Here is a 13849-nt window from a genome sequence, read left to right as displayed (position 1 = left end):
ATTGGAAAAGGAAATGGCTTGCACGAATTTATAATCCATATTTTTATTGACTGGACATGGGTCATTCTCTGCAAAAATGAATGAATTTGGTGTTTCAGAGTGGTCTCATTGCCTCTGCAGTGAGGGAGAGCTGGAAACATTCTGTATCAGTTTCAAGAATATGTGGACTTCTGAACTAATAAAATGTGCTCTTAGCATCTGTGTGCAGGATATAAAAAAGTTGTTAATTAAAATGCAAGGAGACTTTAGAGCTTTTCAATGATTTGCCCATCAGATATTTCACAGAAGACAACTGTTGTTAAACTTAGAATAAATGAGAGCATCCCTTTAAATAAAGGCAAATGGCTATTTGGCCACCAGAACAGGTCAATTTTAGGATTATTAGTAAGGAAAATATGGATGAGTAGTATTCTGTTTTAATTAAATGAAAGATAACTGGCACTGTATTATAACATATTTCATTGAGGCCTCATTGGCTGAGGCTCATTTAATGGAGAAAATTGGGGGGCTCCTGGGGCAAAGTAGGATGCCACGTTGAGCCATGGTTGACATTGGGTGTGGTTAAATGGCTTTTGTGAGACTAAGCTCCAGAGAGTAGATGGAGTGCTACTGATTACATAGCAGACAGTACACTATAAACAAATGAACTAGTTGGGGACTGGATAGTGATATTGCTATGATTCAACAGCTCATGACCTATGCAGCTCCTTGTGTTGTGTAGGTCTGGTGGACAATGCTTGCAGTTTCTTGTGCTGAAAAAAATTCCTTGGACAAAACTGATGTGTGGTTTCTCAAATTGTTGTGCCTGTGACTTAAAAATGACTGTGATTCCTGATGCCAGACAGATTTCTTGATGCAGTTCTTTGTGTAACACGATCTGGATTCCCAACAGCCTAATATCATTTCTGTTGAAAATAGAGAACAGAAGTTTATTTCAGTGATGGGGTGGACAAGTATGTGGTACTCTGTTCCTTATTTCTAGGGCAGATGCCCACTTCCACTACTATCACTCATCCACACTATTTGCAGTTCCTTGTGCAGCACTTCAAGCATTTCAAAAAAGACCATATGACTGTCATTAAAAATGGTATCAGAATAAACAGAGGTGGTATGCTGAGTAAAGGCATTTCTAGAGTTTTAATAATGGTCACATGGCCTATAAGAACACTGGCCCCATTGAAACAAATGGATTTTAAATCTTAGAATAGCACCTGAAAGGGTGCTAATTTCATAATGATAAACTGATGAAAACAGTTTAAAAATGGTTAGATATGCAAAACAGAATTACTGCAGGGTATTAAAAAGACTGAAACACATTACAACTTTTGTTGTAATGTTTAAAAAGGGTTTAAAATGGATGGGCATTACATTGAAATTTATTAATACCAATAAACAAAATAAAAACATCTTTTTTATTATAAAAAAATAATTGTCATGACTTTTTTTAGTTTCTTTAGGAAAATTCCAAACAAGAAAAGTATTAGAACCTATAGTACTTAGTACCATGCATGGGTTTAAGGTTGGGAAGACAAGATACGCTAAGTATAAACAAAAAAAATCTTGCAACTCCTTCCATTAAAAATCTTGGTTGATTAAAATTGACTACATCTGTAATTGTAAATGAATAATTATTAAAACTCATTAACATAAGATGTCAACAATAAATAATAATACAAATATAAAAATTATATTTTAATATGCTATCAATAATACATTACAGACCTATAACTTACCAACTAAAACAAAAGATCACAGAAGTTGTTTAGTGATTTAGATTCCACTAGAAGTCCAGAATTAGTGGTAGCTTACTGCAAGGTCATTTCATCAATTATTCCATATCAGACACCAAGAGAAGATGGTGAGCTTCTGAAGTTATACACACTGCAGAAAAATCCAGTGCAGACTGGTTTGCATTCAACACTATGCAAATAGGTTGGAAGAGAATTCCATAATTCATCCTCACCACAGGATGGAAGTAAGAGAGTCTTCTTAATCCAATTCATAAGGATTGTTTGTAGATGATTTCAAGAAATTACAGAGAGGTGTAGGAAGAAGAATAATAAATCATTTAAGTTTGAGCAGGTTACTATACTGAGGTTCTTAAATATAACAGCAGTCTGTCTAATGACAAGGAATTATATTCTGAGAAAAAGACTGGTAGTTTCTTTCGGATGACACAATGAAAGATGGTAGATAGTGTCTCCAGATTTGGAATACGTAGTTATAACTTGATTCATTGATTATAATGAGTAGGATAATAAAGTACTGCAGTACATCTTTTCTTAGGAATCCCAGCAACCTGTATGCTAGTGTGATGATTTCTAGTGACTACAGAACATGTGCCTGTTAGCAGCACAAAGAACTCCCAACTGTTTCATGTTAAGTTCTGTGGATGGAAGGTCTGTCAACAGCATAATTTAAAATAATGAGGTTCTCTTTATAAATGTTATAAAATAGCACTTCTTTACATTAAAGGTGATAAACTAACAGTTTAACAACTTCTTGAAGGAAGGAGAAATCAGGCTGTCAAATGGTATAAAGATCTTGAGATAGCAGGCATACCAAATTGACCTTGTGACCTAAGGAGATTATGTCATTTGCAAAGAGAAGAGCAGTGGTCCAAGCTTAAATCCTTGTGTTATTCACATTAGACAAGGGTGGAATGAAACAAGAGAGTGTTTCTTTCACTGCCATCTGTTGAGATCACCTGGTGAGATGCAAGTAGAACCAGTCAATCAGTATCTCTCCAAGAATGCCCACGTAGTTTCTGCAGGAAAAGATGATGTGGGACCAAGTCAAACGAAACTATAAATTTGTCTGGATTTATCGAGAACCTTACTAAATTAAAATTAAGCTAAAGCAATTTTGTTCTCCACTCACCTTTTGGAGTCAGGACAAAATCCAATGGCATCTTACTAGGTCAAGTTCTAAACAGAAGTAACAGATCCCAATTTCCTTCTTTCAACATTGTGAATAAAGGGGATTAATTGAATTGTGTTTTTTAGACAAAAAATAAAATAAAATACCCTGTGAGACTATCCCAGGACTCTCCCACCCTTACCTACACATATGCACTGTAAAACTGACTGAATCAGACTGCATACATACATTTTCTAAATACTTCCTGGTGCTTACAAGTTAAATGGTAGTCACTTTGAAACAATATGGTGGATCTCAAAATAAAAATGCACCTGTTAGGATGCCTTAGCACCCTCTTAGGCCCTTTTAGTTTTAACTTTTAACCACAAAATTGGGAGAAGGGAGAGGGGATACAGACATGGTAATCTCATGCCTACATCCATTTTTTTAGAAGTGGACTGAAACAGCAAGAGAAAGATACTTTATCCCAAATGCAAACTACAGAAATTTGGCTTTTAAGAACTGATTAAAAGACAGCCACAAAATACAACGGGGAAAAAAAAAAAAGAGAAAATCAGTCAAAGGTGCAAAAAATGCCTTTTCTACATGTTTTCAGCTGACAAAATTATAGCACCAATATAATTCTTTATGTTTGTATGTGTGGATGGATGATCAACCTCTACAAAGAATAGTTACATAATGTAAGCATTATAATATGATTTCTTCTTTCTCTGAAGAAGAAAAATTTCACTACTATCTCTATTAAAAATATTGAAAAGCCTATTGAAAGATGAATATCTTGTATATGATTTCACATGAATTCCAGCAATTAATTATTCAACAGTTCAATAATTAATAAATGCATAAAAAGTAAATGATTTTACTTCAGTGTATGCACCTCACCTATTCAACGTTTAGCAAATAATGCATGCAATTAAGTACATACTTCTCCCAAAGTCTAATGAAAACTGAAACACTGTATCCCAAAGATCTTCTGTGATTAATAGAATAAGCAAATGTAAAATAATTCACTATAAATGCCCTTTACCAGGGCCATGAGTACTGTATATGATATTCCTGCTAATGCAGATGGAAAATGAATCTTGAAAGAGTCAACCAAGACGCAGTATGTCGAATTAAAATTTGACACCAATAATACCAATTTTGAAGGAAATAAAATAAAGTCTGCATATATATAAAGTACATAGAATAACTGGAAAAGGAAAACTTCAAAATGCTAAAGACCTAGGGAACAAATACCATGGGTGCAAGACCTTAGTAGTATTAAACCTTGGCTGCCATTTTTCACACCTAATTTTAATTAATGAGTCACTTTGAAGTGGCATAGTCTGATTCTGATTAATAATCACCCTCACAAGCTTAAAATCATCAGAAAGCTTTGGCAACTTTCTCCACATATCTTTATCAATATCATTAAGGAAGATTAAAAATAAGGGGTGCCCAAGCATCAACTCCTATAGGATGTCACTTGCTATGCTCATTCAACAACAAAAAAAAAAAAAAGCACTTTCACTGAAAATCAGATTAATCAATTTTTTCTGCATGCACAGCTCATGTGATCAGAAACAAGCCAGTTCAAATGATTAGTACTTGAGTGACCTACTGAATAAATCAGCTTCCACTGTGACCACTTACACATGTGATAAATGATTTGATTGTTTGCATCATATTTAAAGACTTCACATGAGAAATTCACCAGAAATCAAATACAGCACAACTGCAGCCTAATGATCCTTGTAAACAATTGTTCCAGTTCAGGCAATACCTCTCATGTGGAACTATATCAAAAACTTAACTGAAATTTAGGTAATGTCAAAGTTGTTTCTTGCATCGAACTGTTTTATGACCTCACTGTAGTAAATAATCAGAATGGTCAGAATTGCCTCCCCTTTCATGAACCTGTTGCTGTGATTTCCTTAGGATTCTATCCTTATTGTGATGGTCTCATATCATGTATTTAACCACAGATTTGGCATTTTCAACTTTATATTTTAAGAAAATTGGACAGATACATCTCATTTATTTGCAACTTCCTGTTTTGCATCAATTACTTCAAAGTTTAAAGCAATATCACTTTTAACTATTAGTGATTGCATTTTAAACTCAGCTGTGTTTATTTTATGCTGAGGTAAGTAGCCTATACTGTCAATGATAAGCTTGGACACATTTCATAGAATATATTACACAAATATGTTATTATAATTTGAGTGGAAACTTCTAAAGTACACTTCCACGGGTATTTCTCGTAGTTACACCTACAACTGTATGCATAGTTTTTCGTTCACTTCTAATGTCACCATTAACATTTGGGTTTTTGAAAAAGATTGTGGTAGAACTCAATCCATGTTGGTGAATTTTAACAGAACTGTTTTGTTAATGAATATTTAATCATTAATCTCATCACTTAAATATTTTTATGAACTGGAATAAAATCCAGGATGTGCATTGGAGCATCTACTCCAATAAAGTTGGAGTAGATGATGCACATTTGGTGGGGGGGGGGGCACAGCTTAAAGAAAAAATATTCATTCATTATACTTTTAAAATGAAAATCTTTTAACAAATTAATTTTCACTCTATAAAAATTTATTAAAAAATAACAAATGTATTTATTTTCAACAAAATAAAATAAGCAAACTGTGTACAATACATAATTCTATTCATATTTTTTTAACACTCAAGCTTAAATAACATAAGAGGAAGAACTACTAAAATAATAACAATACATTTCGATCTATGAATTTGTGACCTTTCTTAAAATGTAGTCCTATTCTATTGTGAATCTCACTGAACTGAACTGAACAAAATGTACTGACTACCATGTCCATCTAACTCAGTGGTTTCAACTTTTTTTTTTTAATAACGGCAACCCCTAAGTAATTTATTTTATTTAGTGGCACCCCTACTCAATTTTCTGCCTGTTAGATCCAATTCTCTCTCTCTCTCTCTCTCTCTGTACATATATAATATTAAAAAAATATATTATATAAAAGTTATTACAATAATATAACTATAAACAAAATCGCAATTCATAATACAAAGTATATATAATTTTATTCTTTATATAGAGGTATGTACTAAATAAACATCAATTATAGATCACCACAAAATTAAAAAGATACCATACACCTTTTTATAATGAAATAAATATATAAATTAAATAAGTTTGAATAACTTAAACCCAAATTACGTGGCACCCCTGGAATGTTGTTGCAGTACATCCGCTGAAAACCACTGCTCTAACTTCTTGCAACAAAAATGTGCATCTCATTAAAGTCAAAAGTATAAAAACAGGGCAAAGTGCATTCAGTTGAAGGTATCAACCAGACACTGGATAATCACGTTGAAAACTGGATTGCTTTTTCAATAACATGAATCTGTCTGCCAAAGATAAATTTACTGTTATGGAACTGCTTATGCTCACATTCAAGTACCACAAAAGAGTGGTGGACATTACCCTGATTACCTCTTTATTACTGAATGACCATCCACATTTGAGGTTAGCAGCACTGGAAGAAATCTTTTTCTGGAATTTAGGTAGTAATTTTGCTTCTGAATTCATATTTTCCCTCTGTGCTCTTCATCAACATCATCATCACCACCAACAAAAAAGGCTTTCAATCCACTTAATATTGCCAACTACTTCAATGCAATTTCCTTCGAAATATGTGGTGGTCTGGTTTTAGGTATTATGGAAGAAATACTGTGAACACACCTTAGGATAATCCAGGTGGTTAATTATTGCATTCACACTTCCTTCACTAATTCCAAACAATAACAACTCCCTGTACATGCAATGCTGATTATCTCAGATGTCATCTACTTTGTTACTGACAAGGCTCGGTGACTGCTGCATGGTTGAAAAAATCCATTTGCTAAAAACAGTCAAACAAAATTAGAGGTAGATGGACCTCTTAGCAGAAAACATATAATGCACTTTGAAACATGGAACATAGAAGGAAGAAACAGACAAAGAAACAGGAAAAAATTAGAGGGCAGTGCAGGGGCAGAAGTGTCAATCCTGGTAAAAAAGAAGCTCACGGGAAATACCACAGACTATGAATGAAGAACTGAAAGAATCTTAAGAAATGACATTTTTTGTAGTTGGAGCGTATGGGATTATGAGGATACATTAATTGAAGAAAAAAGGATCTAACTGGAAATGTGAATAAATGGAATAGAAATATAATGAGAAGGCATAGAACAAAAAAAAATTAGAAATGATAATGTATGTAGAACTGTTGACTTATTTTGATTGGCTTTATCAAAATAAGCTGTATTTCATTGGCTGTATTGGTCTATCAATTTCTTCACACTAAAATCCTCTTTTCCTGGTTTAAAAGAAGCTAGGAGGGCTTTTTACTGAATGGCAAAGATGTGAATTTCTCTGGATACAAATTATATCAGTAAGACCTAGAGTGTATTAGAAAGTATTATTTTTAATAAAGATAAACATTTGCTCTGCATTAAATGAAATGCTAGTTATTTAATAAACTGGACTTGGCTAAAAACCTAATTTGTAACCAACATTAAACTGAGTAAATGAAACCAATAAAATAAATTTAAAAGTACCAAGGTGTTTCTTGCTAGTCCTGCTGTAAGTGAGCTACCAACCAAAGTATTTGTTGATATAGAAAAAACTAGAAGCAATGAAATGATTGGTTAATAGTTCATGATGAATCTAGCAGTAAGACTAGCAGAAACATATCTGGTACTTGAATTTTGTTTGATTTTGCTTATTTGTTTATATGTATGCAGTGTGACCCTATTTCTGAAACTGTGGTATTTATGAATTACAGATATAGTAGATGCTCATATAAATTCATTAATTCTGGACCTTAATACATGTCAAATATCTGAAATCTAACGCCATATGGCAATTGCTAGTGGCAAAATGCACAGATCACCAACTACTGTAGAATGGAAGGTTCCAAAGGAAGGGTAACGGAAAGCTCCAAAAAAAAAAAAAAAAAACCAGTGGCAATGGTAACCTAACTCCTCCATGTCTTTCATTAGTTGCTTGATCATGAATGATAGTTATTGATATTCAAATGGTATATTACATAAATTAGGGACTAGCAAGTGGTCCATTACAAAGACTATTTCAACCAATTCAGTTCACAGAAATAAAAATACAGGCACTCCTCTACTTACGAACAACTCACAGATACGTACAAAGCTGTTATGTTTGGTTATAAGAATCAATTTTGAAAGCCTTTGTGATATTTTTCTAAAGCAGATTTCTGGTGGTCACTAACATAAAACAATAAAAACAATTAGCAGTTTCCCATTTACTGGGCTTTTCTGTTAGTGCACTATATTAAATACAGGTAGTAAACTCTATCTTATTGCATTTGCGATGATACCAATAGCTGGAATTGTGGAATTTTACATTATTATGGTGAAATGTGCTTCCCCGTCACTGAAATCTTCAATTAAATAAAAAACAAATTTTCAGAATCTCCTCTTCATTCCTATTTTTTGAGCTTCGTAAAGTTGTTACTCCGTATCTGGCTTGCACATATCATGTTAGTTGCAATTGTAATTTGTGCATGCCTTGTTCTTTGTTACTGATTGCTTATTTTCTTACTGTTTTAAATTTTACAACCAAAAGAAAAAAAAAAAGTCAGTGAACAGAATTTTCAGTTACAGTATTAATTAAGCTAACCTGTGGGAAATATCCTTCCAATTTTCATGCATCATTTAATTTTGTTAATTGGAGGAAGTAAAGTGTAAATTTGTGTTCTATATTTTTACTTTTATAGCCTGCAGATAATATTCCTCCTATTTTCGCTTATTAGAACAGCCATTTAATACAATTAAAATTCAGTTCGCAAACGTGATCACAATGGCCGGCACTTACATATCGTATAGTGAACGGTATTTTGTTATGGAGAGTCCATCATAAAGTGATTTGATCTTAGATTAAATTAAGTTACATATCATATTTAGATTAAATTAGTTTTGAATAAATACTGTACTCTGCATTATTATTAATTGTATATTTTTTCAGCCTCATTTAAGTTGGTTACAAATCGTAAAATGCTGTAAATGTTGTTTGTTTGTTATTTGGTTTTTAGGAGCATTAGCAACTAGGGCCATATTATTCTGGGATATGCGGTGGTCATTCCCTGACCTTTCTGCATCCTCCGTATTTGGTGGTGACAGGCTCGAACCACGGTCTAATCAAGATGCGTGTGCTACGCACTGCTGCTCCTTCCCACCTGGCTACGGAGGCACCATGGTGTGAATGACAAAGTTTGTTGCCAGTTATAATCTCACTGCATTGTACTGAGATTATAACTGATTGAGATTATTTCAAAGGAACTGGATGCAAAAAATAATTGTACTGAGATTATAATTGGATGCAAAAAATAATTTTGATATCATATATTTGGATTTCAGGAAAGCTTTTGACACTGTTGCGCATGGAAGACTATTGTACAAATTGGAGCAGAATGGTATTAAGGGTAAGTTGCTACAATGGATAAAAGGATGGTTGAGTGGAAGAAGACAAGAGGGTGAAATCAATGGGTGATGCTCTTCGTGGACTAATGTTATTAGTGGAGTCCCACAGGGTTCGGTCCACTGTTTTGTATATTTATCAATGATATTAATAAAGGTATATCAGGCTTAGTGGCAAAGTTTGCAAATGATACAAAGGTCGACAGGGTTGTTAATGACAGTAATGGCAATGTGCTACTGCAACAGGATCTAGAAAATTTGGGAAGATGGGCTAAGAAGTGACAACTGAAGTTTAAGCTTGACAAATGCAAAGTACTGCATATGGTTAGAAGTAACCCCAGAGAAACGTACCAACTGTGTGGTACTACACTTAAGGTGGTAGAAAATTAAAGACCTGGGAGTAATTGTGTAGTCAGATCATGGGGGGGGGGTGTCAATGATATATAGGAATTTTAATAGCAGGGAAAAGGAGGTGAGTGTCCCTCTGTATAAGGCAATGGTCGGGCCACACCTTGAGTACTGCGTACAGGTCTGGAGGCCTCATTTTAGGAAGGATGTAGATTTGCTTGAGCGTGTACAGAGAAGGGCAACAAGATTGGTGAGGGGAATGAAGGGATCCTCTTACCAAGAGAGGCTTAAGTTCTGCAAATTGCAGTGGCTGGAGACTAGGGACCTGCACGGTATTCTGATTGAGGTGTATAAGATCTTGAATGGGTTGAGCACGCTGAATGCTGATAGGATCCTTCCACTTGTTCAGATTACGTACCTAAGGTGGCATAAATTCAAATTAAGAAAAGACAGAAGTAGAATAGATGTGCAGAAATTTGCCTTTAGCCAGCGGGTGGTTAATTGCTGGAACAAACTTCCATCTGTCATTGTGAAAGTTGATAGGTTAAATAAATTTAAGAAGGAACTGGATAGGCATTTGGAGGGAATGGTGCGATTTTTTTTTTTTTTGGCTGATGCTGCATAAAGCTCAATACGCTTGCTTTCTTGCATCACATGCCACTATTACTACTGTACTTAAAGTGACCAGATCCTTGGCTTTCCAATGCAGGACATCTGGGGAGGGGATTTTTCACCCATGTAGAAACAATACAGTGTATAGACATATTTTTAAATTTTTTATATAAAAAAATATTCACATGCAAAATAAAAATTAAATATATTGACTTCTTTGAACTAAACTTATAAAATAAAATATCAAACTTCTTAAAAAAAAAAAACGCACACACATATACAGTGAAACTTCTAACGGACACCTCTCTACAAAGGACATTTTCAAATTCCCCAACTCACCTCCATTGGTTTTAACGTGTTTGCAGCTTCTGTCTAGCGGACATTCTCTGTAACAGACGCGGACAGGCAATCTGCACTGTTTCGTTCAGATTAGCACTTAATTTGATCTCCCCATAACGGACTGCGGGAGAGCTCACGGCCCTTTTTCTAGGAACTTTTCTTCCCCATATTGCCTCAATCTATTTCCGATTCTCTGAATTTTATCACGGTTTACATCGCGGTTCTAAACCCTTTTTCAAGAATTTTAAGGCACGTGTAAAACTTCTGATGAATTCGGTGTGTGCGGGGGGGGGGGGGGGGTCAGCTTTTCGTCTTTTCAGTTTCAGTTTTCAGTTTTGTTCAGTGTCGTGTGAAGTGCACAATGTCTTCTCGTAAACATTTAATTTTAAAAGATAAAGTCAAACTCATTAATGCGTATGATCGGCAAAAAAATAGTGTTCGCAATCTCGCTGCAAAATTCAAAATCGGGAAGACGCAGGTAAGCGACATCCTAAAGGAAAAAAATGAACTGCTCGAACAATTTTGGCAACACTGAAATGATCAGGTTCAAAAATCATTCCCGAAAACTGTTGGACTTCAAACTGAAAATGTTACGTATGAGTGGTTTTGTCGCACACGTGCTAAAAAAATTCCGATTAATGGGCCTATTATTAGGGAAAAGGCTTTGGAGGTTGCGAAATCTATGGGAGTAAATGAGTTCAAAGCTTCTGTGGAATGGCTAGACAAGTTCAAAACTCGGCATAAAATTTCTTGGAAAACCATAAGTGGTGAAGGTGGATCTGTTGATACTGGGGTTGTAACAGAGTGGACCGTCAAATTGGAAGATTTATGTCATGATTTTGAAGCTAAGGATATTTACAACTGTCACGAAACAGGGTTGTTTTTTAAAGCTCTTCTTGAAAAAACAATGAGTCTAAAAAACGAAAAGTGCCAGGGCAGAAAAATTTCTAAGGAACGCTTGACTGTACTATTGTGTACAAATATGCTGGGAGACTTTGAACAACCTCTTGTTATAGGAAAACCACAAAATCCTCGTTGTTTCAAGGGCATAAAGTTGAATCTTTTGAATGCTGACTTGAAGTCTAATAAAAAAGCGTGGATGACACGAGATATCATGAGCGAATGGATAAGTCACCTTAACCAAAACATGATTCGTCAAAACAGAAAAATTATTCTTTTCATGGATAATGCTGCATCTCACCCGCACATTGAATTGTCCAACATTCAAATCGTTTTTCTGCCACCAAACACATCTGCAGAGTGTCAGCCCTTGGATCAAGGGATAATAAAAAATTTTAAACTTCGCTACAGAAAACGTGTTTTAAGACATCTCATTGTAAACATGAACGATGTAACACGTGCGAGTGACCTTGCAAAGAAAATCAGCATCCTAGATGCGATTCAATGGATTTCCTCTTCAGTAAACGCAATTAGAAAACAAACTGTCGTGAACTGTTTTGTAAAGTCTGGCTTCTCAAAACACAAAAATTGAAGTTGTGAACAGCAATGTGGAGTACTTCCAAGAAGAACAAGAACTTCAACATCTATTGATAATGTACGATACTTCTGCTACAAGTGACCCTGGCTACAAAGATATAGACTCGAACCTCACTACAGAAGATGGTGCGCTAGATATCAACGACATTATCATCGATATTTTTCAAGAAGTTCCTCATGAGGATGAAGAAATGGAAGGTCATTCTGTCGAAGAACATTAACGACGAACCACCGATGAAAATAGAAGAAGCGCTCATACAAATCAATCGTTTAAAAATGTTTTTCGCCACTGAAGAAGATACTGAAGGACTTTCGATGGTTTCTTCACTCCAAACAAATGTTGAAAACAAAATTATCAGCCGGAAGAAGGTGCAGAAGAAAATAAGTGATTACTGTATGTATTTTTCTTAAGATAAAGTCATAATATGCATAGCACAATTGTATGTATATTATTTACAAAAATATTGTGCAAAATCTGTATATAATGTAATTTTATTTTACATTAAATGTTTAACGATTTTTCTTTATCTCTTGTGTATGTAATGGTATATTATTTACAAAAATATTGTTCAAAATCTGTATATATTTTAATTTAATTTTACATTAAACGTTTAATGATTTTTCTCCCTCAGACTTCTTGTTAGCGGACACCTCTCTAACGGACACATTTTTGTTCCCCATGGCTGTCCTTGTTAGCGGACACCTCTCTAACGGACACATTTTTGTTCCCCATGGCTGTCCGTTAAAGGGAAGTTTCACTGTATATATATATTTTTTTTTTCCCTCCCCCACACAGAAAAGCTGAAATTCACTATAGGTATACACCTCATGTTACGCTACGTAATGAACAGAAGGTTGCATGAAGGATGTGAACTGAGAAATGTAATTGTAATTAGGAGGAAAAAAAAAAAAAAAAAACTTAGGTTAGGTTTAACATATAGGTTGTTAGTGCAAAAGAATCATTTTAACGTAGACATCTACCAAAGTAGTTAAATTAATTAAATTGGCATCGTTTTGGTTATGTCTCATATTGTGAATGCCTTCACAACAAGTTGCCATGGTATTGTACTACCTTGAATAAGTAGCACTTCACCAGTGGAGAAGTGCTACTGTTATTTATTCTCAGTGGATACCACCACCACCCAGATGGCACTGTTTCAAAGCTTGTTGGCTTCTCCTCGGTGGGTGGGCAGGTACCCTGGTGTTGCAATAGTGACAACCCAGTTATGAAGTATAACTTCACAATATGAGAGATGCCTGATGGTGTGCAGTGATAGACTATAAAATATTTAAGGGCAAAAGCCTCATGCTACAAGGTAGAATGACTAACATAGGTTAGTGCAAAAGCATCTTTTTAATGCAGTCACTATTGCAACACTAGGATACCTGCCCGCCCACCGAGGAGAAGCCAACAAGCTTTGAAATGGTGCCACCTGGGTGGTGGAATAAGTAGCACTTCACCAGTCTTCTCCACTGGTGAAGTGCTACTTATTAGAGGTAGTACAATACCATGGCAACTCGTTGTGAAGGCATTCACAATATGAGATATAACCAAAACGATGCCAATTTAATTAATTAATTTAACTACTTTGGTAGATAGCTACATTAAAATTATACTTTTGCACTAACCCACATGTTAGTCATTCTACCTCGTAGCATGAGGCTTATGCCCTTAAATATTTTAGAGGTTATGTTTTTAATCAATTGT

General features: G+C 34.8%; 1 protein-coding gene across 2 annotated transcripts in view; it reads right to left on the bottom strand.

The window, feature by feature from the left end:
• LOC150080145 (uncharacterized) overlaps positions 1-13849 on the bottom strand; it is a 118892-nt gene that overhangs the window by 63414 nt on the left and 41629 nt on the right. The window contains exon 2 of one of the 2 annotated variants that reach the window (XM_090382165.1): positions 1734-2767. The exons of the other annotated variant lie outside the window; for it this stretch is intronic. The gene's annotated coding sequence lies outside the window, so the exon portion shown is untranslated. The remainder of the gene's footprint in view (positions 1-1733; positions 2768-13849) is intronic. 2 annotated transcript variants of the gene reach the window in all.

Source organism: Mastigoproctus giganteus, chromosome 9 (genome assembly GCF_048544385.1).
Source record: "Mastigoproctus giganteus isolate SK-2022 chromosome 9, ASM4854438v1, whole genome shotgun sequence".
NCBI lineage: Eukaryota > Metazoa > Arthropoda > Arachnida > Uropygi > Thelyphonidae > Mastigoproctus > Mastigoproctus giganteus.
The sequence above is the reverse complement of the archived record's forward strand: the minus strand, read 5'-3'. Positions and strand labels throughout refer to the sequence as shown.